This window comes from Ornithodoros turicata, chromosome 5, assembly GCF_037126465.1.
Source record: "Ornithodoros turicata isolate Travis chromosome 5, ASM3712646v1, whole genome shotgun sequence".
NCBI classification, from domain to species: Eukaryota; Metazoa; Arthropoda; class Arachnida; order Ixodida; family Argasidae; genus Ornithodoros; species Ornithodoros turicata.
In genome coordinates, this window is record NC_088205.1 from 14,720,313 (window position 1) to 14,743,407 (window position 23,095).

At 46.4% G+C, this 23,095-nt stretch overlaps 2 protein-coding genes across 4 annotated transcripts in view; one reads left to right on the plus strand and one right to left on the minus strand.

The window, feature by feature from the left end:
• LOC135394087 (synaptogenesis protein syg-2-like) overlaps nucleotides 1-23,095 on the minus strand; it is a 186,334-nt gene that overhangs the window by 159,085 nt on the left and 4,154 nt on the right. The gene's annotated exons all lie outside the window — the stretch shown is intronic.
• Nucleotides 1-23,095, plus strand: part of LOC135394086 (dopamine receptor 1-like) — a 246,003-nt gene that overhangs the window by 75,615 nt on the left and 147,293 nt on the right. For all 3 annotated transcript variants that reach the window (XM_064624579.1, XM_064624575.1, XM_064624576.1), the window contains exon 2: nucleotides 21,174-21,232. The gene's annotated coding sequence lies outside the window, so the exon portion shown is untranslated. The remainder of the gene's footprint in view (nucleotides 1-21,173; nucleotides 21,233-23,095) is intronic.

Here is a 23,095-nt window from a genome sequence, read left to right on the forward strand (position 1 = left end):
TATGTTACTTTATTTTGTACTTACACTCTTAAAAATGAACATCACCGCATAGCACGCTCCTAGCCAACCATCATCTCGAATGATATCGTTATCTGCCCTGATTTGTTAAAAACGGGAGGCGTAAGCCTTTTTTTGTGACAGTTATGAACTGCATAAGTGTCACAAAAAAGGCGTACGCCTCCCGCTTTCAACAAGCCAGGGCAGATAACGATATCATTCGAGATTATGGGTGGCTAGGAGCGTGCTATGCGATGAAGTTCATTTTTAAGAGTGTACTCCCTTGTCTTTTGTAGGTCTTTCTGTCCTGCATCAAATCTGGATGCAATGGACATCCCACACCTCAACAATTCCTAATGACAACAAACTGCCTTAGTTACTACAACCTCGCAAGGACCGTGCGTGGCAGCAACGTCCCAGAAGACGTCATAAATTCTTTGCTAGACGTGAAGGAACAACCTCTGCCAGAGAGGCAGGCCTTGATCGACAGCCTAATTGATGATGGTGAACTGGAATCAGCTAACTATGTTATGGCTGTTTTACCTGACCCTGACCACTGGTACATGAAGCACAGTAGTGATTCTGGCCTAAGATACTACGTCGACGGATATGTTGCCCGGAAATGTGTCCTACATTCAAAGTGCAGTACTTGGAAGGAGCAGTTGTTAATGCCACCATCTCAAGGAAAAAACCTAAATGCTGCCCAGCTCGTTAATTACTGTGATAACGGTGGGCTCCTATATCCCACTGTAGTAATCTACAAGTTCATGACACAACTTGAGGACATTTTTACCGGCTGCTTCATCTCTCATGAGCTACACAGAGACAGCATAGAGGTTGTCTTGAAAATTATGAGGAACAGCTTACACAGCGCTGTAGGGTGTCCTGAACATGCACGCAGTTTAACTGCCAGTGTCGTGACATTCTATGTGATCACCCGGCTGCATTTTTATATAAAAAGGAGGGAAGAACTCCTATCTGCATGTATTTAGGTACGGGTGTAATAGGTGTAATATTGTTCTTCTAGGCTTCGTAATTCTATTTACAATTTATTGTTCAATACCTCTCCTTCATAACATGTGCAGGGTTAATACAAAAACGCACTTTTTTTCTGATACGGACGAGTAGACGCACCGCCATCCAGACACCTCTATCCGTTGTTACGTCATCTGAAGAATTGTAGCACCCGATCAGACGCCAACGCGGAGGTACACATAACGTTCTGCATTACACTCTTCAAAATGAGCTTCACCACATGGCACGCTCCTAGCCAACAATCATCCCGAATGATAACGTTCCGTCCCTGATTTGTTGAAAATGGGAGGCGGAGACTATTTTGTAGCCCTAATGCAGTACATAATGGCCACATAATAGGCTCCGCCTCCAACAAATCAGGAGCGAGAACGTTGTCATCATTGGGGATGATGGTTGGCTAGCAGCGTGCTATATGTGGTGAAGATACGGACCTATCAGATTCATCTATACCAAAGGTGTCACATCCAACAAATTAAAATCGCCGTTTGGAGCCGACAGAGTCGGCGGGATAGCTTTGTAGAGTTCATAGCTCCTTTAAGGGTCTGAACAAATCGGCATCGCATAAACGTCGCCTCGCTAAGCACGGCAAGCTTAGCCGATTAGGATCGCCTCTTTGGTTTGCCACTGGCACTGCCTATGCTTATTGTAAGCAATAAATGACGAAAGTTTTTGTCGTTTGTGCATGGTTTTGTGTTTATGTGTAAGCGCAATGGGGCAACAAAGTATGGTCGCTCTTTTCGCTCTTTACCGCGCCACGAACCCCGATAAGCTTTACGAGCGAAGTACACGGCGTTCCCTCAGTACAGCCGCACTGTTGCGTAGTATCACTGAGCTTCTTCTACCGTTCTATGTTATTCCACTAAGCGCGTCACGTAGTGCCAGCCGTACACCTGCAGCGCGCGTCTTCAATGGTGAGCTACCGCTGTGCCACCGCTGCTGTCAGCATTCTGTGAGTGATTCTGCTCCGCCGGTCGCTACATAGGTTTATTCTAGTTCACTACACTAGAAGTGCATCAGATGGGGTTGTTCAGATGCATATAAAAAAAACTTCTAGACCACACATTCTTGTAATTCTTGTTTTTTTTATATTCGCTATATAGTCTTCTCTCACTGCGGTACATTATTTCGCTTTTGAACACTCCGGCTAATTAGAAAAAGCCATAAGCCCGTCTACGGAACTACACCCCGAAAGTTAACGTCCGAACATGTTACAAACTGACACACTGAGATAGCGATCGCAGTGTTTACATATGGTTTCGCAGTTAATCATGGTCTCCGCCATTTTATGGTCACTTGTCTCTTGTCATGACGTATGCAATGACGTGTGGCTATAGGACCCTCCCACGCTCGTGTGGCATGCTGTTTTCCATGGACCCAAATACGGTAGGGTACCCCACACTCTTAAAAACGAACTTCACCGCATAGCACGCTCCTAGCCAACCATCATCTCGAATGATATCGTTATCGGCCCGTATTTGTTGAAAACGGGAGGCGTACGCCTTTTTTGTGACACTTATGCTGTTCATAATTGTCACAAAAAAGGCTTACGCCTCCCGTTTTCAACAAATCAGGGAAAATAACGATATCATTCGAGATTATGGTTGGCTACTAGCGTGCTATGCGGTGAAGTTCATTTTTAAGAGTGCAGTGGTAAGCAGGTACTAAACACTGCCACCGATAATAAATCTCAGTTGAGGTAAGGTGAAATTGTGCGTCAAGGAGCTGGGAGCCGTATCGCGACTCCCTAAGAGAGGGACGCAGCACTCGCCTTATGCGGCATAACGTGCACTTTGACCTAGTCCTGTTGACAAATACCAGTTTCTTATAATTTCCAACCTACTACTCGGGGACTAGACGAAAAATATTTTCGATCCTCGGATTAAAGAAGATTCCGGGATTTCCCATTACTCGCGCCCAGTAGATCGTTGCCAAGGAAACTACTTTTCGTGCGCTTTAACTTTTATGTTGAAACGTTTTGAGCTAAAAAGATGGCCTCTACGTCAACGGTGTCGTACGCGAGACCATTTTTGCAATGTACAATACAACGTTTAGAAACAAACATTATCCATATTAGTCGACATTTATTTATTTATTTATTCGAGACATCAAAAGGTTTATTGATGCGAGCGAGTCCAACAAAGTGCTTTCTTTGCCACGTGAATTTCACCACGACTTCCCAGGCAGCACAATGTACTGAAAGTCGAGTGCAATGGTGGTGGACGGTATGTGTCTCATCAATGTTCTTTAGTTTCACGGGTCCGTTCAAGGCCTTCGACCTGCCGGTCCACCTCCATTGCACTCGACTTTCAGTACATTGTGTTGCCTGGGTTCCAACATGATAACGATGAGGGTACCTTTAGTTTATGTCCAAGCATGTGTAGTACACTAACGAGATAGAGGGGGAATACAATGCGCAACCGCCTTGGCGAGGCTCCAAGTTTTGATCCCAATAGGCAACCCTCTCCTTTCTCTCTCGCACTCCTTCTGTCAAGGCAAAAACGAAGCAAGAGCGAACCGAAGGACCAATGAAACGCGAGTGCGCCAGGTTCGATTCCTGGCGTCAGCGCCTCTTTTCCCTGAGTCGTTGCATTCGTTGATTTCCGGGCGTATGAGGCTTACATGTTTGTGTCGTCCCTAAGTGTGGTCTGCCTTGGCCAAATCTCGTTGTTTACCGCGCAAAGCAAGTTGGGCTCAAGCGGCCGTGGGACAAGCACTCTCGAGCCAATGCAGCTTTTTCTGCGCGAAAACAATCAGCCCAATTCGCTATAAAGCCGGTTCCTTATCAGACAGCGCCAAAGACGGGGTGCTGCCAAACGACATACCAAATTCCGCTATCTTTCGGCCTCAATGATTTTTCTGGTGGTCTTATTCATACATCTCGGTATTGCACTGTTTGGTATGTGACTATCATAGTATCTTTTCCGTCGGCTTGGAAAAAATTGTTGTCGACATTACGGAACGAATAATTGCCACGAAATTCCAAAGCGTACGCGCGCAAAGACGCTCCCCGCATGAGTTCCTAATGTCCGGCATTTGCAAACAAGGCAAGGTGAGGTCAACAAGGCGCCATCCGGGTGGCTTCAAATATGGCTGCCGGCTAACCCTCTCTATCTCGTTGGTGTACACAAACAATTGATGTCCTATATAGGGTGTTCCGACATGACGCCAAACCGCCATGGTGGTGGTCACTTTTTCGGCGCAGCTGCCGAGATTATCTAGCATTTGCTCGAAAACGAAGCCTTGAATGGTGTTTTAAAATCAGGTCGCGTCCGTACCCTTCTTTTATCCTGAAGACACTTCGTTATTGTCGTTCTCATGCTTTCTTTAATGAAAACTACACTCTTAAAAACGAACTTCACCGCATAGCACGCTCCTGGCCACCCGTCATCTCGAATGATATGGTTACCTTCTCTGATTCGTTGAAAACGGGAGGCGTACGCCTTTTGTGTGACACTTATGCTGTTCATAATTGTCACAAAAAGGCGTACGCCTCCAGTTTTCTACAAGTCAGGGAAGATAACCATATCATTCGAAATGTCGGTTGGCCAGGAGCATGCAATGCGATGAAGTTCGTTTTTAAGAGTGTATGGTCGTCGCATTGAAAAATAGGGCAGTTTGTCATCTTTCAATGCCGCTAGCACAAAAAGTGACCACCAGTGGGAGGAGCTGATGAGCATGCCACGTCACTGACACGTCACAATGTGACGTAGGTGAAAACTCCCTATACATTTGGCAGTACGTTTCTTTCTTATTATTATTATTTAGCAGTGCCCTCGGAAAGAATAGCTCGACGGGCACAGTGAACAAGCGGGGGCGACTCCTGCACTCTTAGAAAAAAGGGTGGAGCAGTTACACCTTTTATGAGACAATAGTTGTCGCATTATATGTTGTGCCTAAAAGGTTGCAAAGTTGTACCTGCTACTACCTTGTTGCGGGTACAATGTTGTACCCGCTTCTGATTAGGTGAGTGAGGGGGCGTACGCATTTTTGTAGCAGTTTGGGTATATGATAATTGTTTTTACCACCCTTTTACACCGTTTATCAGACGCTGTGTTGACCCTGGGTGGTAACTATAGAAGTTGACAGCTTTTCACATCCTTTTTCCTTAGAGTGTGCCAGCGCATTAACGGTGGCGATTTCATTCATGAGCGGACCTTCGTCTGTCTAAGAGATGTCCACGACATTGACTTCAAGCACACAGCGCCCCTGGAACTTAATGTTGTCTACTGTTTTCCTAATTTACTCCATTCATTATATGCGCGGTGTAAAGTGACCGGAAAGCTTCATGGACCACCAATAACGAAATGTCACAAACACGAAGTAAGTGGATGCACGTATTCGATACACGTAATGCGATAGAGCAAAACGAAGGCGACATCTACTCGAACGCGAAGCGCATAAAGAGACACCTTATACGTTTTCTCGACAGGTCCAGGGCTCGACGGTTTTCTGCTCGGCTCCGAAAACGATAGGCGCAGACCTGTTTTGCCGACGTCTGAGGAGAGCAGATACTTGAGGCGAACGCCAGAAGTGACGCGTCCTTATTGACCAATCGGGGCCAGCCGGAAATGGTCGCCGTCACGGCACACCACCTACACCCTAAAACCAGAGCTTCACCGTATAGCACGCTCCTAGCCAACCATCACCTCGAATGATATCGTTATCTGCCCTGATTTGTTGAAAACGGGAGGCGCACGTCTTTTTTGTGACCATTATGAACAGCATAGGTGTCACAAATAGGCGTATGTCTCGCGTTCTCAACAAATCAGGGCAGATAACGATATCATTCGAGATTATGGATGGCTAGGAGCTTGCTATTCGGTGATTGAGAAAGCCTGTTTATTGAAAGCCTTTACAAAATGGGTCAATCCAGCTCCCCCTTGTGTTCCAGCTGTGGCGAGGTGGCCGGCATTCCTCATTGTCTTCTGCACTGCCAGCAGCACATTCCCCAACGGCAAGCCCTCCATTGCCGTCTAATACAGCTGGGGTGCAACACATTGTCCATGGCCACCCTCCTCGGTCCCGTCCCTCGGCCTACTCAGTCGGCCATCACCACAGCCTTGCTCCGCTTCTTAAAAGACTCAGGCCTTGCGTCTGCCCTCTGACTGGACATTCTTGGACCTTTCTTTCGTGCCTACACTGTACTGCACTGCACTGCGTGCCTGTTTTTATTTCATTTTTTCCTTTCCTTTATTTCTTTTGTTTATTCTGAGTTCCTTTCTTTTTCTTTATTTTTCGGAATAGCAAGCTGGCAATAGCCTGGCTGACATTTCCGTTTTTTTTTTTTTTTTTTTTGCTTTCACTCTATTAAACATATCGCCCCCTCCCCCTCCTGTTTACTCGTCGACGTGACGTAACAAAATAAAAGTCCGCCAATTAAGATCGTGTTTTCAACCGCCGTAGCCAATCACAAACTTGTTTTCAGAGGTGGTATAACCAGTGAGAGGAACCACACTCTTAAAAATTAGTTTGACCACATAGCACGCTCCTAGCCAACCATCATCCCGAGTGACAACGTTCTCGCCCCTGATTTGTTGAAGGCCCGTTTATTCGGTAGAGGTCTATTATATGCATGCAGTATTGTGCTTTATGTTCGAAACGTGAGACCTGTCGTCCCTCTCTATAGTTCTAGCTGGTGGCAAAGAACGCCGCTAGGTGTTCCGAAGGCCAAGCAACGCCGACGCCGCGCACGGAACCGTCGAGAAATCGCCGTTTGCGGGTCCCGCTTTAGAACTGGACCAAATGGAATGTAACTTGCCCCATCATACGTGTATCGCCATAAAACAAAGCGGACAAGTCGTATATAGCTCCATGACCATGCTAAGGACTGGCTGGGTGGAGGGCTCCAATCCTACCGCCGCCTGTCCCATCTAAGGCTTTCCCTGGGCATTCTGGCAGATTTTCCATGAGGGATATCGGGACAGTTGCCCCTGAAGTTGGCCCAGAACGCATACTAACCCTGCTGTCTTCACTCCTTACTGGTGTACTCTCTAAATCTATCCGCCTTTGTGCGTTCATAATTACAGCTGCTTCGCGGCGCTATCGTGAAACAAAAAAAAAAAAAAAAAAAAAGGAGAAGAGTAAACAAGCTGCTGAGAGCTCTAATATCCCGTCCGTGTATTTCATTTTTTTTTAATTATTGCAGACAGCTTTTAGAATCTCTTTGTCGTAAATTCAAAACCGCAAATATGTTAAATGGCCCACGCTCCAGAAATATCCTAATACTACGTTATTTCTTGCGTTGTACACTTGCCTTTTCAATAAATCAACCTAGACGTCCAGACTACCTGGTTATCTGTTCTTTGTTCTTTATTCTTTCCATTCTCCATTCTTTGTTCCACATACCTGCTCTCGTTTATCGCTTTTCCGGGTCTTCTTTGTTTTCGGAGGCTTCAAAACCGATTAATGGAAAGACGATAAACATTCACCGGGAGAGGAACAACGAAATGAAAAATGCCTCGTCGGCACGGAAAGATCAAATCCCTTCATTAGTCAAACATTCGAAGGTGATTAAGGAATCAGCACCAAGGACGAATTAAACTGCTCTCCAGGTGTCCATTATGCGTCTCGACTGCATAGTATAAGTCAAATAGAAAAAAGTGGCTACAAAGATAAACTCCGAATAAATGAATGTCCTCGGGCGCCACAAACATTACTTTCACTTTCATGCAGCTTTCGTTCCCGTCTAATAACTTTATTGATATGCTGTTTCTAAAAGAACGCAATGCTTTACAGCGAAAGCTGTATCGGGGAGGTTTTGCAGCGTTGACGGTGATTATGGCAACCGTAGCAGAGACGAAATGACGTCACAAAATCACGTGGTACTGTGAATGCCACCAGTGACATCACACTACCTGCAGCACCGCCATTGGCTGGCGCGGTCGCAATCGCAGCCCAGGGAGAGGGAAATGAACCATGAGCGGTGCGCTTGTCGCTATCTGAAGAACCAGAGTGGAAAGTGCAGCGGCCCGCTGCTGCTAGTGAACGGCGTCGTACACAAAGTGAAGCACAACGAGAAGCCGCACATGCCGCGAGTGGGAGAAGGGGAGAAGACCCGGATGTGAAACAACGCGCAGCGGAGGCAGGGATCGGAACCGAAACTGAATCCGAACCGAAAACCGCTAAAAATCCGTATTTTTCGCTGAACGGGAACTGAACCGAACCAAAATATTTTTCTCTCGCATTGAACCGAACCGGAAGTGAACCGACACAAATTTAGGCGGTTCCCGGTTCGCGAAACGATCCAGACGTAATGTGCGTTGTGAGGGATCGGAACTACCGCGGATTGAGCCGCGTTGCCAAATAATTTCGAAACCGAAACTGAACAAAACAAAACTGCAACCCAAGTGCGCGAGGTGTTTCCCACCCGCAACTATCCGTTCAATCGTCGCCGCCGTTTACATATCGCACGTAACCTCGCAAGCGAGCGCCACAAAGTTTATGCTACAGCCCTTTCACACAGTGCGTCGTGAGAACGTACCCACTGTAATCACGTCGACATCAGTGCTCGAAAGAACGAGGGGAAAGAACATACACACGGAGTTGCAGTGCCTCATCTTCACGACATACTTTACTGATCACAAATCTCTGTTGTTTTTCTCTGAACAAAGCGAGTGGGAAAACAGCTGTCAATGTGTGCGTGTCTGTGTGGTGGTGAACACAACCGCAAAAACATTGCGTGGCGTCCCATTGCGCGATGATGATGCAGCTGTCGGTGTCACTGCTTCGCGCATTAGGGGCGATAAGGCGTGTTCTCTCTTTTTCGTTTTCTTTTTATAGGAAAGTTACGTGTCAGCACAGCGAAGCGACCGTGGCTATGAGCAGCGTACACGCTTGGACAAAAGAAAGAAGTAAAAGAGAAAGGACGACAGGAGCTTAGAATGCGTCCTGGGCCGTCTTCGGGGTAACGGTGCTGACATCCGTCCGGAAAGTGTCTCGAAAGACCCACAGAAAACATCGGGCCTCACAGCTAGTAGTACACCCTTGACTTCAACGCATAGCGCTCTCGTATAATGAACCATAACCCCTAACGACGCCTTTTTGTGACACATATGCGGCTCCGTGAACTGTCACAGCAAGGCACGCGCTCCGTGCTTTCCACAAATCAGGAGTGGCAACGGCATCGTTCTGTGCAATGGTTGGTTTTCCATGTGCTATGTGGTGAAGACTGGGAGGTACCCGTGTTCGAATTCCGGTGCCGGCTGTGCTGTGTGCAGTTTTTTCTGGGTTTTCCTCAGACGGTGTTAGACATATGTCGGCACAGTTCCCTTAGAAGTCGGCCCAGGAGGCACATTACCCACCAGAGCGTTACTCATGACGTTGCCCACTTTTGTGAGGCCGACAACTGCGAGCTCTTTCACCATCAGCACCACAACAATCTGCTTTAAAAGTGTAGGAACGACGTGGCACACCTCCCCCCACCCTCGAGGCTGTCATTATAAACCATAATAACAATATAACTGGGAGTTGATGTACAGTTTAAAAAAGAAAAAAAGGAAAGAAAGAAAACATTACAGAAGCCCTAACACTTCATTTTTAATGCAAATTGCGTCGCATGCGCAGTAGCATGTATAATAAAACTTCAGCCTCTTTGTTTCCTACATTGGACAATAGAGAGCGCCCCGCACCACACCGAAATAGGGAGTCTGCATGCGACGGAGGAGGAGAACGCACATGCAGGCACCCCACACCGAAATTACGTCACAGTGCGCTCCCTCCATCGATGACCAATTCTGCGAAGCGTGTGACCTCACACGTGGACGGCGTCACTTAATGTTAGCCACTGAAGAAAAAAAAAAGAGAAAATAAATGGACATGTAGCACAAAAATGTAAGTCAAGCGCAGCCGTAACAGCTACACCGGCAAGCAAATCTCAAAGCACCGTGCAGAGTGCAAGGTTTCATCTTCGACAGACTGCTTTTCAATGTGCATATTTCTCTCGTTCGTACGTATATTTTCCAATATTTCTCATCAGCAAATGCGCACAACGCAAGACCGCAGACCTCTGAGAAGCCTACTGGACGTTCTCCTTTCCATCCCCCTCTCTCCACTTTCTCCACCTGGCAACCTTTCTACACGACCATTCAATCTTCCGCGAGAAGATGAATGACGCGCGCTCTGCAAAGGAGAAATGCAAATGTTCCCCCGGTACTCCATTTCAGCCGCACTTCTTCATTGGATGCCAACTTTTATGGCCTTCCACGACGCTGCCCCCTAGGAGTGCATGAGATGTTTCTCCCTATTGATCCCCGTTGTCGTTTCTAATCACTTTATACAGAGGGACACAATTGACTGCGCCGCCAAAGTGAATAAAAGCGCACCTAAACAGATTATCTTGGTTCACGCGTTGGAGGCGTTCTTCCGTTACAAGTACGTCGTTGCTGGAATCATTTCGGGGCTAAGAATGTAACAAGCCACAAAGCGACGTACACTTTGTTGCACTCTCGCAATAGTAACCAAGTTGCGAGTAACTTGTAGGTATAGGTATATATGTACATATGGTATAGCCTATATGATCCCCCTGTCCCCCACTCCTTCCTGCTGTCCTCTCTTCATCTGTCCACGTCTATACGCCGCTCATAGCCACAGTTGCTTCGCGGCGCTAACCCGGAATTTAAAAAAAATAGCCTATATGACCAATGAATTTTATAGGTATATAGCGTACATAGTTATATACTATGATAGTAACGAAAATCTCTTACCGTTACCGATATTGACGCACCCATTGCTGTTACTGCAGTGCGTCAATATCGGTAACCGCAGCGAACTTGGTGATGGAATCAATTGAAGAAAGGGCCCTGCAATCCCCAGATATTAAACCGAAAACATTCTTACGGTACGTAGACGATTGCTTCTGTATTTTGAAGAATTCCGATGTTGACGAGTTTTTGGCACGCCTAAACCGCATCGAGCCATCCATCCAGTTTACCGTGGAACTCGAGAAGGACAACGTTTTGCCTTTTCTCGATGTACTCGTAAAGAGAGAAGGAATTGACCTAAAGTTCACCGTGTACAGGAAGCCCACTCATACGGGACGATATCTAAGGTTTGATTTCAATCACCCTACGTGTCACAAGGCTTCGGTGGTTTCGTCCCTTCTTTCGAGAGCTAAGAAGATTTGTTTGTCGGACAAAGACAGGAAAAAAGAAGCAGCAGCAATCACTTCCGATTTAAAAAAGAACGGATACACAAGTAGCTTTGTTCAGAGAGTCGCCCGTCGTCAAGCTCGCGGTCTCCGAAACCGACCATGTCCAACTGACGACCAGCCCTGTCAGACTAGACGAATCACCATGCCATATGTGAAGGGAATCAGCGAGTCTCTGACACGTATACTAGCGAAGGAAGGAATACGTGTGTCTCACAAACCCGTCTCAACAATCGGACACTATATACCGCGGCCGAAAGACCCCCACCGAAAGAAAGAGCACAAGGTGTAGTCTATAAAATTCCATGCACCAAATACAGCGCATCATATATCGGCGAGACAAAGAACTTCCCCGAAAGGCTACGGCAACATAAGAATGACGTACGGAAGTCGGACATCGAACGAAGCGCTCTCGCTGAACACTGTTAAGTTCGAGACCATCCTATCGACTTTCAAAACGCCTGCATCATCGACCTTGAGGGTAATCAGATCAAAAGAATGTTTGTAGAGTCCTGGCATATACAATCCACACCTGGAAACCTTAACCGATCTGTTGGAGCGCTACCCAGCGTATACGTCAGCTGCCTCCGTCACGTGACTGAAAAACAATCCGGCGAATCACGAAATTCGAACCAGGGCAAGAGCGCTGCTGCCAACGGCCACTACAGTCACCCCTGAGGAAGGAGCCGAACTGGCTCCGAAACGTCGGGTATCCCCGTCCTGTGCCTTGGTTGGAGATTTTCGTTACTATCATGGTTCTCACCCAACCAGACACACTTGTGTCGAATATGTTCACTTTCTAGTTATATACTGTATAGTGCCTGCGTTTTTCGCGTGTCGTATACGTATAGTCATTATAGTCTCTAAATTTTCTTGTAGCCATCGAGTTAGTTTGTATTGTGTGCAGCTTGTGTATTACGAACATAATAAATTTTCCCATATCAACAACTTGTAGACGTAGTACGTTATCATCATTATGAAAGGAGCTGTAAAATGTAACTGTACTAACTCAGGTATATAGTCGTGTAGTGTTCAACCCAAGCACGACAGGTTTCAGCCTCGCCCAAAACACTTGTTCCAATTGGCTACAATAGCAAGTCACATCACTCTACGTCACGACAACGAAACCATATAGCAGCCCTATATGCGGCAGCCGATGGCGCTGCAGTATAATCTCTCCAGCGGAGTAACTCTATTAGGGTTGACGTTCTAGATTTCGCGACGTTCCTCGGTTTAACACGAGTATAGGTCAATATACTTTCTTTGCTACCGGGACCGCATTGACGTTGTGTATTTTGGCATTATAAGGAAATAAATACAGGAAGAAAGCAAAAAAAAGAAAAAAAAAGAAAGATTTTTTCATGCATCTGTTGTGAAACAACGTTTTGTCGTTCTGGCCAGGATGTTGTTTCTTACTCAGGATGTTGTTTTTTGTCGTTCTCCACAGCGTTAGAGCGAGAACGCTCCAGAGCTCCGCCCGAACGACGTTAATAGGATATGGTATGATAGGGTCTTGTTTATTTGTGTACACAAATCAAACATAATGTAGTTATACAGTGGCGTAACATAGTGCAGTGCAGGGATGTCTATGGACGTTAGTGAGAGCTGATTGGCATTAAATTGTGCTTTTAACGGTTGCTTAAGTGTAACAAGCATTTACACTCTCAAAACAGATGCGCAGAACAGATGGTGGTGACGGCGTGCTATTTTCGAGCGATCTGCCTGCCGATGTGCTGGCATGTTGCTGCGGTGGGGGGGACAGATTGCGTCCTGGACCGACTTCACAAGGAACTGTGCCGACGTTTGTCTTAAAGCGCCTGACGATAACCCAGGGAAACACCCACACAGCATTGCCGGCGCCCGGATTCGAACCCGGGTCACCTCAAAACAGAACTTTACCGCACGACACGCTAGTATAGCCAGCCACCCTTCTGAATGATATCGTTCTCTCACCAGATTTATTAAAAACTGGAGGCACGCGCCTTTTTGTGACACTTTGCAATTTACGTTAATTTTCACACAAAGGCAAAGGCGCCGCACTTTCATAATTCCGAAGCGGCAACAAAATTTTGTGCAATGGTTTGCCTTGAGCGTGTTATGTGATGAAGTTCCATATTAAGAGTGTCATAGAACTGCTAAAATCAAGACTTCAAGTCAGTTACTCAAGTCAGTTGTCTCAAGTTACTCAAGTACTTACAGTACAGTTACAAGTACTCAAGTTACTAAAGTTGTCAAGTCCGTTACAAGTCAGTCAAGTCTGTTACTGTCTTCGCGAGCTAGCTGTAACTGAGAGAACTGAGAGGAGCTAGCTGGGTGAAGATTCATAGTGCAAGAAAACCTCAAGCTCTTCTTGCACTAGCTGTAACCTAATTATATTTTCTTGAGTAACTTACCCATAACTGATTTGTTGTACGTTTCACAGCGCAGTTACAGTTACTAACAACGTTATAGTATGTACGTCACACACACAGCACCAATACAAAAAACAGAAATCTGTTCTCCGTGTCGCTATGATGTACGTGGTCCGCCGAAGACCGAAAAGAAGAAAGACTACGTCTCGTTTTTTTTTTTTCTTCTGAGCAATGGAGTCGAAGCTTGCACTCAACGCGCAACAAGAAAAAGTTCCATTAGAGCCGTCAGCAGCACCAATATGAACTTCCGTTGAGGGTTGCTTCTTAACCACTTAAGGGATAGTGTACTTTATCTTGTGTAACGTCAAGAAACTCGGTGTCTCCATTTTTGCGCCCCCTCAGATTGCTAAAGCGAACGGCGTGTTTGCGTCCGATAGTGGTTGACTGCGCTTTCAAATATGTTGTACCTGCTAGGTTTTTCTCACTGTGTGTAGCGAAAAGGTGCATGAACTACGAGCAACGTCCTGGGATTCTGGAGATGACATCAGTGAGTCCTTTTTTTTTCTTCTTTTTTTCGGAGGGGGGTGAGGGGTGATGATTCCCCTTGACTTCGGGAATAGGTTTGGATGGGTGTGTGATGTCTACGCACGCGAAATTATTACTCTATCAGTCTAGGTGGCTTAATAGCGAACCGATCCTCTGACTAACCCTACGGTTTAACGCTATGCTACTAGCGCACTAAGCACGTCATCAGAGGTGGGCAAATGTCCTCACGCTCGTTACCCTCATCTCAATTTTTGCCAGCAGACGTCTCTCTCACGTGACATCAAATTTCTTCCCAAGAATTTTGCTCACCTCGCCTCAATCGTTTTTCAGAAAAATTTCCTCGTCTCACCACAATCTCTTTTTTTCTTTTGCTTGCGTCACCACAGTCATTCCTTCTGAAAATTTCCCTCCCATCACACTTTTTCCTGGAAATTTCTCTTCACTCCACCTCACCTCAACGTCCGTGAGGTGAGCGTGCGGACGTCACCACCCTCGTCTTCCCCCGCGAGGATGCCCACCTCTGCACTTCATATAGACACTTCAGCTATGGAAAATGAACTAATGGAATATGAAAGGGGGGGGGGGGGGAAACGAACTGGAAAGAAAAACGTCCAGCTAAGCAGACTTCGAATAGAAGTCCTTAAAGTTATACCTGGCTCATTTTTTGAATGCAAGACACGCAAGCAGTTCGATAGTTTTCATATGGAAACGTTTCATGTTTTGTATGGACAGCGTTGAACCAAGGATTTCTTCTTTATCTCTTTCTCTCTCTCTTTTTTTTCTTTTTGGGTGGGGTTGTAGCAAGAACCATAAGGTGGCGGTGGTGCTGGTGAAAGGGCGCGCCGTTGTCGGCCTCACATAGGTGGGCAACGTCACGACTGACGCCCTGGGGGAATGTGCGTCCTGGGCCGACTTCTAAGGGAACTGTGCCGACATATGTCTGAAAGCGTCTGAGGAAAACCCAGGAAAAACCCCAGACAGCACAGTCGGCACTGGGATACCATAAGGACTTTGAACAGGCTCTACATTTTGAGTATTTGCCACTTTTCCCATCTCCGTGGACAGCCTGTGGCGCCGGGATAATGACAGTGGCTGCCATTGCGCATATGCCGTGGGAAGCCCCATACTCCACTTCGTAGTCGTCACTCTTCCGATCACGTCGCCAGCGTGGCGACAAGGAGAACGTTACGCGGCGGGTCATGATTTGGTTGTGGTTTCAACCCTCCGTTTTGCGTAATGACTTTCGTCTTTGTCGTGCGGCCTCACTCGACATTTCGAAGGCAAGTAGCGCAGTAAACACTATAAATGACGAGTATTACGAAAGTCAACTTTCAATGCAGCTGGAACGTGCAGCATTTCTGGATCACTACGTAACAGCGTTCCGCTACATAACGTTCATGCATTCATAAAAGACAAGCATTTACACAGAACGACGCGCATTTATTATCTGCCGCGCAAACCCTGGAGAGCTTCGAAATATTCATGAGGTACTGAAGCGTAGTAATATGATGTCCGCTACGCGTAGTTACTTCTCGAAACCGCTTAACCTCATTTGCTTCCGATCTATTCCATTTTCTGTTTTTCCTTCTAGTCATTATCGTGTAGTTCCTTCCTTTCTCGGCGTGTACAAAGTAAAACGACTTCCGAGTCGAGTGAAAACATAAAACCGGTCTGTCACTGTGCACAGCTTTAGTGTGAGTGCAGTCATCAAGCAATGTCTCATGCATATTGATGAAGGCATGGAGCGTAGCCTTCACACAGGATTGCGATGACACTTACGCAGGTGGGCATAATCCCCGCTGTGTTATTCAAAACACGCGTTTTTCTACTACCTACGCGCATGATACGAAAATTTGCCGCCGAATAACGTGGATAAATGGCGATAGATCTACCTATTCGCTGCATCTTGGGAAAGAGCGCGTTTTTTTTGTTTTTTTTTTTTACCACACCTGTGTAAAAACAGAGTATCAGCAGTAAGTGTGTTTACAGTCTTCTTGTCAGTCCAACGTACTAATTTTGAAAGGAGCAAATTGTAACCTTGATTGAAGCATAGAACATACACGTCCTTTCTCAAAACGCATAAGGTATACAGCTAGTCAATAAACGAGGAAAAGTACCCACGGTGCCTACGAATGAAACGGCGACCAAAGAAGCAGACACGACAAACTAGCGCTGTGCGTTTTATCTGCTTCTTTAAACGTCGTTTCCTGAGCGCTGTTATTCTTTATTTTTTATCTTCAAATTTTAGTATTTCCGATCATTCATGTGGTTGACACTTGAGCAATTTCATGTAACGTTAAATTAATTTTAGTGATTGTTTTGCTAATTTAGTTAATAAAGTAAAATTAATGAAGAGTCACCAGAGTAAATTTTACGCAGAGAACCTAGCGGCCCTCTCAAACGGTGATTTGTGATTGTTTACATACCACTTGTGTTTGCGTAAAAAGGAAAAGTTGAACAGGAAAGTTTGCTTGTGTGCAGAAAATGTTTGTTTGGTTCCGTGCAAGAACCGCGAAGCAACTGTGGCTACGAGCGGCGTATACAGACGTAGACATACGAAAAGAGGATGTTGGTATGAGTCAGACTTGTGCCCGTTACCAAAAAATAGGAACTAAATACCGTTACCCGTTACTTCAGAAAAAAGTAACTAAATACGTTACTCGTTACCAAAATACAAAAGTAACGAGTTCTCGTTACTCACAGGTAACGAGTTACTTTTTCGTTACCGCCGCATAGTTAAAGGAGCCAACAAACATGCCGTCACTTGCCTTCAACTAATAAGAAATTAATTAATAAGAAATTGCACTTCACAAGAAGCTGATACTCGAAATTTACATCAGTGATCTTCGTTCTCTTTCGTGTGATGACATCTGCTGCCGAAGTGGGGGTGATCGGTGGCACGAAAACCGGTGTCTTTTCTTGTGTTTTCATAACCTCCGATCACCAACGGTTCCCAAAAACAGACGAGGGGCTGCGTCATAATTTAGGGCTCTCAGAAGCTTAGCAAAGACAAGAAAAGGCTAGAAGACGAAACGCGTTTTTTATAGCCATACCACAATTGGTACCCATCCTTGGGCAGGAGTGATGGTCGGAGATTACGGAAACAAGAGAAAAGACATGGGCCTTCATTTAAGACGATTCAGCACGTCAACAACACATCCAACGAGGGACTGCAATAATACTTTGAGTCACAGGTGGTCGTGGGTCACGCAGGTCCACGCATTGCGCCACACGGAGTGCCGAAATGTGCTCCCCCGCGCTGAAGAAAAGGAACGAGTAACGTCAGTAACGAGTTACCAATTTTTGTAACTGATTCCGTTACTATTACCACTTTTTAAAAAGTAACTGAATCGTTACTTCGTTACCAAAAAAAGTAACCGTTACCAAGTAACGAGTTACTTGTAACGAGTTAGGCACAAGTCTGGTATGAGTCCTGGAGCTACTTCACGGGGAATTGTGCAGACATCCGTCTGGGACACTCACTGGAAAACTCGGGAAGACCTCAGGCTCAGGGAGCCGGTGGTAGAGTTCGAACCCTCCACCTCACGGTCTTCCGACATGACCTTGTGCTGTCGCAGGTTTTTTCCTGCACGCTTTCCAGCCGGATGTCGGCACAGTTCCTCCTGAAGTCGACCCAGGACGTATCACTAAATACCACCCTCCCTCCGTCCTGCATCACTACATGCTTGTACATCGCCTATATGGCCACGTACTTAAAAATAAAATGAAAAGCTCTTTTGAAGGCGCCTCGTTGAAAAGCAACAGCTGACCGTCTGAATGCGAACATTTCAATTCCACCATTCGCTCTAAAGCTCAATTCACAGCGACGCTCTTGAGACGCGCGAGCGCCTTTGTTGCCCCCTTACAACAATATTCGCCCATTCCCCGCGAAACTCGAATATAGGGAGGACCATGCGCTGCGTTCAACTGCTCGAACAGGCCCCGTTATTGAGCAGGAAAGGTGTATCGATCTTCCGTATGATATGACTGGCAGGTTGCTACTTTGGCTATACAACACACATGATTTGTCAGCTGTTACGAAGAGGAAAACAGCGTCAGTGAAACCTTCCGTCGATATATTGCATGGTGGGATCGGATTTCGATTACTTTCTGCGTCTCTTATTCCATTCCTTAGCAACATTTTTGCGGATTGTACTTTTCGAGGTATCGAATTTGCGTAGGAGCTTTCCTCGCAGGTGTGGACTCGAGAACGTCCATGGTCAGAACGTAGGGCTTGAACTGTAGCTTTTCTTTTCTTTTTATAGAAGAAAAGAAAAACGTCTTTGCAACAGTGGTCAAGACGTCTTTGCAACAGTGGTCACTGATAGCGAATTCAGCTGGTCGTTTTCTTGCAGAAAAAGTTGCACTGGCTCGAGTGTGCATGTTCGCTTAGCTGATGGTCGTTCGCGTGCAGCGTGCGCTCGCGAGCACTGAATCCGTGCAGGTGAGGCCACACCGAGAATATCGGTGGTGTGGACGAGAACACGAACTGTCAAGTTCCACTTTCCGCTCCTGCTCACCCTCCTTATGGTTTACACTTGCTCAACATGGCCGCCACGGAACCGACAGACCTACTGATTATGTTGCATGCTTTGGACGAGTTAAGTTCGTCCGACAGATCCCACATTCTTTATTTTTCTTTTCTCTTTTTCTTTGTTTTTCCGTCCACAGGCGAAGCGTCCGAAGCTGGAGAACTATATACATCGTGAACTATACATCTCTATCGCTATACATCGTTGCCTTCCTAAACAGCTAATTTACGCACCTTATTATCCACTGGGAGCGATGCGTCGCTCCCCATGTATTCAGTCCTGTATCTCGGTACGTGTCGCCTGATACCGATTGTGTATTTATGCCTTCTTTTCCTGCAATACAATTGAGTTGTGAGTGACGCTTGTGTGTGTGTGTACCTTCAGTCCTTATCTTTCGCGTCCCAAAATATTGCAGTATAGTATACTATACATTGTGTTTCGCGCTATTCGGACAATGATGGACTCGAACTCTGACTCGGATGGCATGAATGTGGGTTGTGAATGTGGATTCTGGCATTGTCACGTATTTTATGTTTAAAGTGGTTATTAAAGTGGTTGCCCTGCGGCCGCGACTCCATCTTGTACATCAGCTGCATCAATTGCGTGAGTTTTTGGTTAACACTGGCACTATCTAGCATGATCTGCTGGGCGGATCGGTGTAGGCAGCACTGGCGCAGTTTCACTGCACGGGCCCTACACCGGCGCACTACACTGGCCGGCACTCAAACGACCAGCTGAATTCGCTACAGTTTGAAAGGACTTTTAGGGGAAGGTGCAGCCAACCTTCTCCACTTCGGCGTCTCGGTGCATCGAGCGAGGTTCTTTTTATATCTGGGTGGTTTCAGCGGAGCTATGTGGTTTCCCTGGTGGGCGAGGTTGCCGAAAACATAACGATGCTCGACGGTTATACGATCCAGTCAAGAAAATAATGACCACTGCTCTATCTGATGCCAAGATACCGTGTTGCCGTCGTTATGCCACGTCACCGATGACGTTACAGGGGCAACTCGTTCTGGTTCGCTGGTCAGTGGGGGTCACCGCCCTGTCCCTTTGCCACTGTAAGCCAGTTTTGCCACTTCCCCCAGAGAATTGGAAATGGAACGAGCGGCCGAATCATGACCGAGCCAGGAGCAATGCTTTTTCAGAACCCCGAACAGCCGAGTAGCATACAACATTTCTCTGAACAAATCAGCGAGCGTGGTCCCTGTAGCGTCAGCGCGAGGTCCCAGGCAGATCACAGGCTGGTACTGCTCTCCACCGCCGTTGTGCACGGTCGCTTTTTGCGGCGTATATTAAATATAATTTTTGCAATAATTATGACTTGATGGGGTGAATTAACTCTTATGGTGCATCTTACTGACCTGCTTAGCAGTTTTCTACAAAGAAACAGGGTGTTAAAAATGACTTCTGTGCTGCTCTAAAATAAAAAAAAATTGTAAAGCCATATGTTCTATCACATTTCTGTCGGTTCCTTCTAATGTGCCATTGGACATGCTTATGTTAGTAGGCGTGCATTGTATGTGCAAGCCACGTTCCAGCATGATGAAGATCACAGTTGTTTTCCGGACATTTTTCCTGAAAACGTGGAACCGTTACCCTGCGTCCATGAACATTAAAATGAAGAATGTAACATAAAGAACGCTTTCATTATTCCGTTAGATCAAACGCTGTAATATTTAGTGTGCAGAAAAAAAGTGCTTGGTGCACCAGTTGGTGGCGTGTTCGCCCAGTGATTCCAAGGTTGCGGGTTCGAATCCGGCTGAGTACGCCAGCAACTACGTGGCATCGTACAACTAGTGGCATGGTACAAGCTGCCTATATACGTTGTCATCCGCGAGGGTCGTTAAATACAGGGTGCGCTGTCCTGCGAGTTTTGCGAACATTAGCGAACCCTCAAGGTGGACAAAACTACCCTACAGATCGGCCGCATCGCCCATTATCGTAGCTTTCTTGCGACGTAAGTCACGCAACGTAACAATTATTAAAGCGCTTATAAAGCGCAACTATAAAGCGAAAAAGAAAAAAAAAGAAAAGCTGTCGTACAATACCTTGCAATGCTTTAACTCATCACGCAGAATACATCGATAAAACTTCGTCTCTGTCAGCAGCTTCCGGCTTTTGTTCTGTATAAAGAGCCACGGAGGTTTTCGGTTACGCTTCTCAATATAGTCCTTGTTGTCTCCATGTGAATTCCGCAAACTTATCCCTGCTTACGTCGCTTTTCCAGATTGCCCGAGATCTGGTTTCAAGTGACTATTTGGTAGACTCGTTCGACGTCATGTTTACAAATTGCAATCATTTTGCTACACACATAAATATTGCTAGTACTTTACGTTAAGCGGAGTTATAGATTAACAATTCGAGACAACATAAATCCTCACGCGAGGATGCTTGTAATGAAACATAGGTCACTCGTTATCTGTCGATCTTGAATGTTGACACACAGCCTTGAAAGGTGAGATAACGCGTGAGAGCTCGTATCGTGTTGTCTCTGCCGTTTAACTTGTGTAGTGTGTAAAGGAATGAAGTGAGTGAGTGAATGTGATTTCTCTATTTTCTTTTCTACAGACGCCTACATGGATCTCATCGAGGATATAGTGACGTGGAACAGGTAGAGGAAGAGTAAGGTGAGTTTGTTGTTGTTGTTGTCTGAGTTTGTAAACACTGGGTATATATACACGCATTCATCCCATGCATGCTCCGTACATAGTGACATTCCCGATAGAAATTTTTATATTGAGTAATTCCCACGATATTACTATTATTAGTATGAATATAAATATGTGGCATGCGGAAGTTCAACATAGGCACAACAACGTGTCGTCGGAACTTGTTCTGTCTGCGGAGTAACAACAACAACAAATAAATCATGACTATGGCCTGGGGTGATTCACCGCTTGAGAGCAGTACACTACCCCATCACACGAGAAACGTGAGATGTGAAATATGAAAATGAAATTATGTGCAAGTACAACTCTTGAACTCCCGTCCTCTGGTTGCGCAACGCTACGTCGCACAAAAGGAAGAAGCACATGAAAGAAGCGCCAATGGTCCTTGAGATGCAGGGGAGGACCCTACAGCTTCTGGAGCAAGCCGGTAGCCAAGGGGAACTCCAAGAACATCAGAAGACCTCGACGGTGTTGCACATGGCTCTGACATGGGCCAAGAATTGCAGCCAGGTTGAACGTCTGTTGGCTAGCACCACTCAGCTGAGCACTGAGTTGCCGCCTCTCCGTTTCGTAGAGCTTACATTCTATTAGGACGTGCTCAATGTTCGCTACGTCGCCACATTTGGAGCATAGGCAGCTGTCACAGTATCCGATTCGGCACTTGAATTGGGGAGTGAAGGCTACGTTGAGACGAAGCCTGTGCAGGAGGGACGTAATATAGCGTGGTAAACGGTCAGGAACTGAGAAGGACATAGCGGGATCCACCGAATACATGAGAGACCTGTCAGTGATGTCCCGACTCCACTGCTGGCGAGCTAGTGGCTGAATGAGCTCATTCAGAAGTGATATCCTGTCTCCTCTTGATAACACCGTTGGTACAACAGTCCGAGACTGTTGGGCAGCCGTTGCCGCTCTGTCGGCTTCTTCGTTTCTGCGCAAACCACAGTGACCCGGGACCCACTGCAGGGATATATGATGACCGTGGTCGCGTAGACGCTGAACCTGATGGAGGATATCAATGAGAACCGGGGCGAGCGATCCACGTATTCCCATGTTGGCTATACATTGAAGAGCAGCCTTTTAATCTGAGTAGATGACCCAGGCCCGCGGATCGTCACAGGACATCTTACGTAGAAACAACAGGATAGCATATAGCTCAGCCGACGTTGATGATGTGCGGTGTGAGAGACGGTATCCATGTGACACACCGTCAGTTGGAATAACAAATGCAGACGATGAGCATTCATGACTGGAGGATCCGTCAGTGAAAACTGCAGTGTGGTCAGAATATAGACTGTGCATCATATCCGCTGCAAGCTATTTCAGAACTGATGTAGGCACTTGGTTTCGTTTAACATGAAGACCAGGAATTGACAATGCGATCGATGGTACTGGAAGCGACCACGGAGGCGTCGTGGACACCACTGATCTTGCAGAAAACGGGGGAACCTTAGGTTTCACATCCATGAAACAGTTGTATGCGTTACATTGCTTCCGGTGACAAACTTTTGCTATTGGTGGATGGCGGCGGTGGTGTGCTCTGAGGTGCAAGTAATGGCGAATGGTCTCCCTCAGTCGTAAGACTTCAATGGGTATTTCGCGGGCTTCTGCCATTACCATCTGCTTTTCCGAAGCTCTCGGGACGCCAAGGCATACCCTTAAGCTCAGTGCTGGAATACACCGCAGTCGTTGTTCTTGCGTCTGTGAAATTCCGTGCAAGACTGGTAGGCTATATAGCAGAGTCCCTCGCACTAGGGCTTTGTAGATGGCCAGAAGAGACTTCTCATTCATTCCCCACTTCGGCCCAGCAAAGTGGCGAAT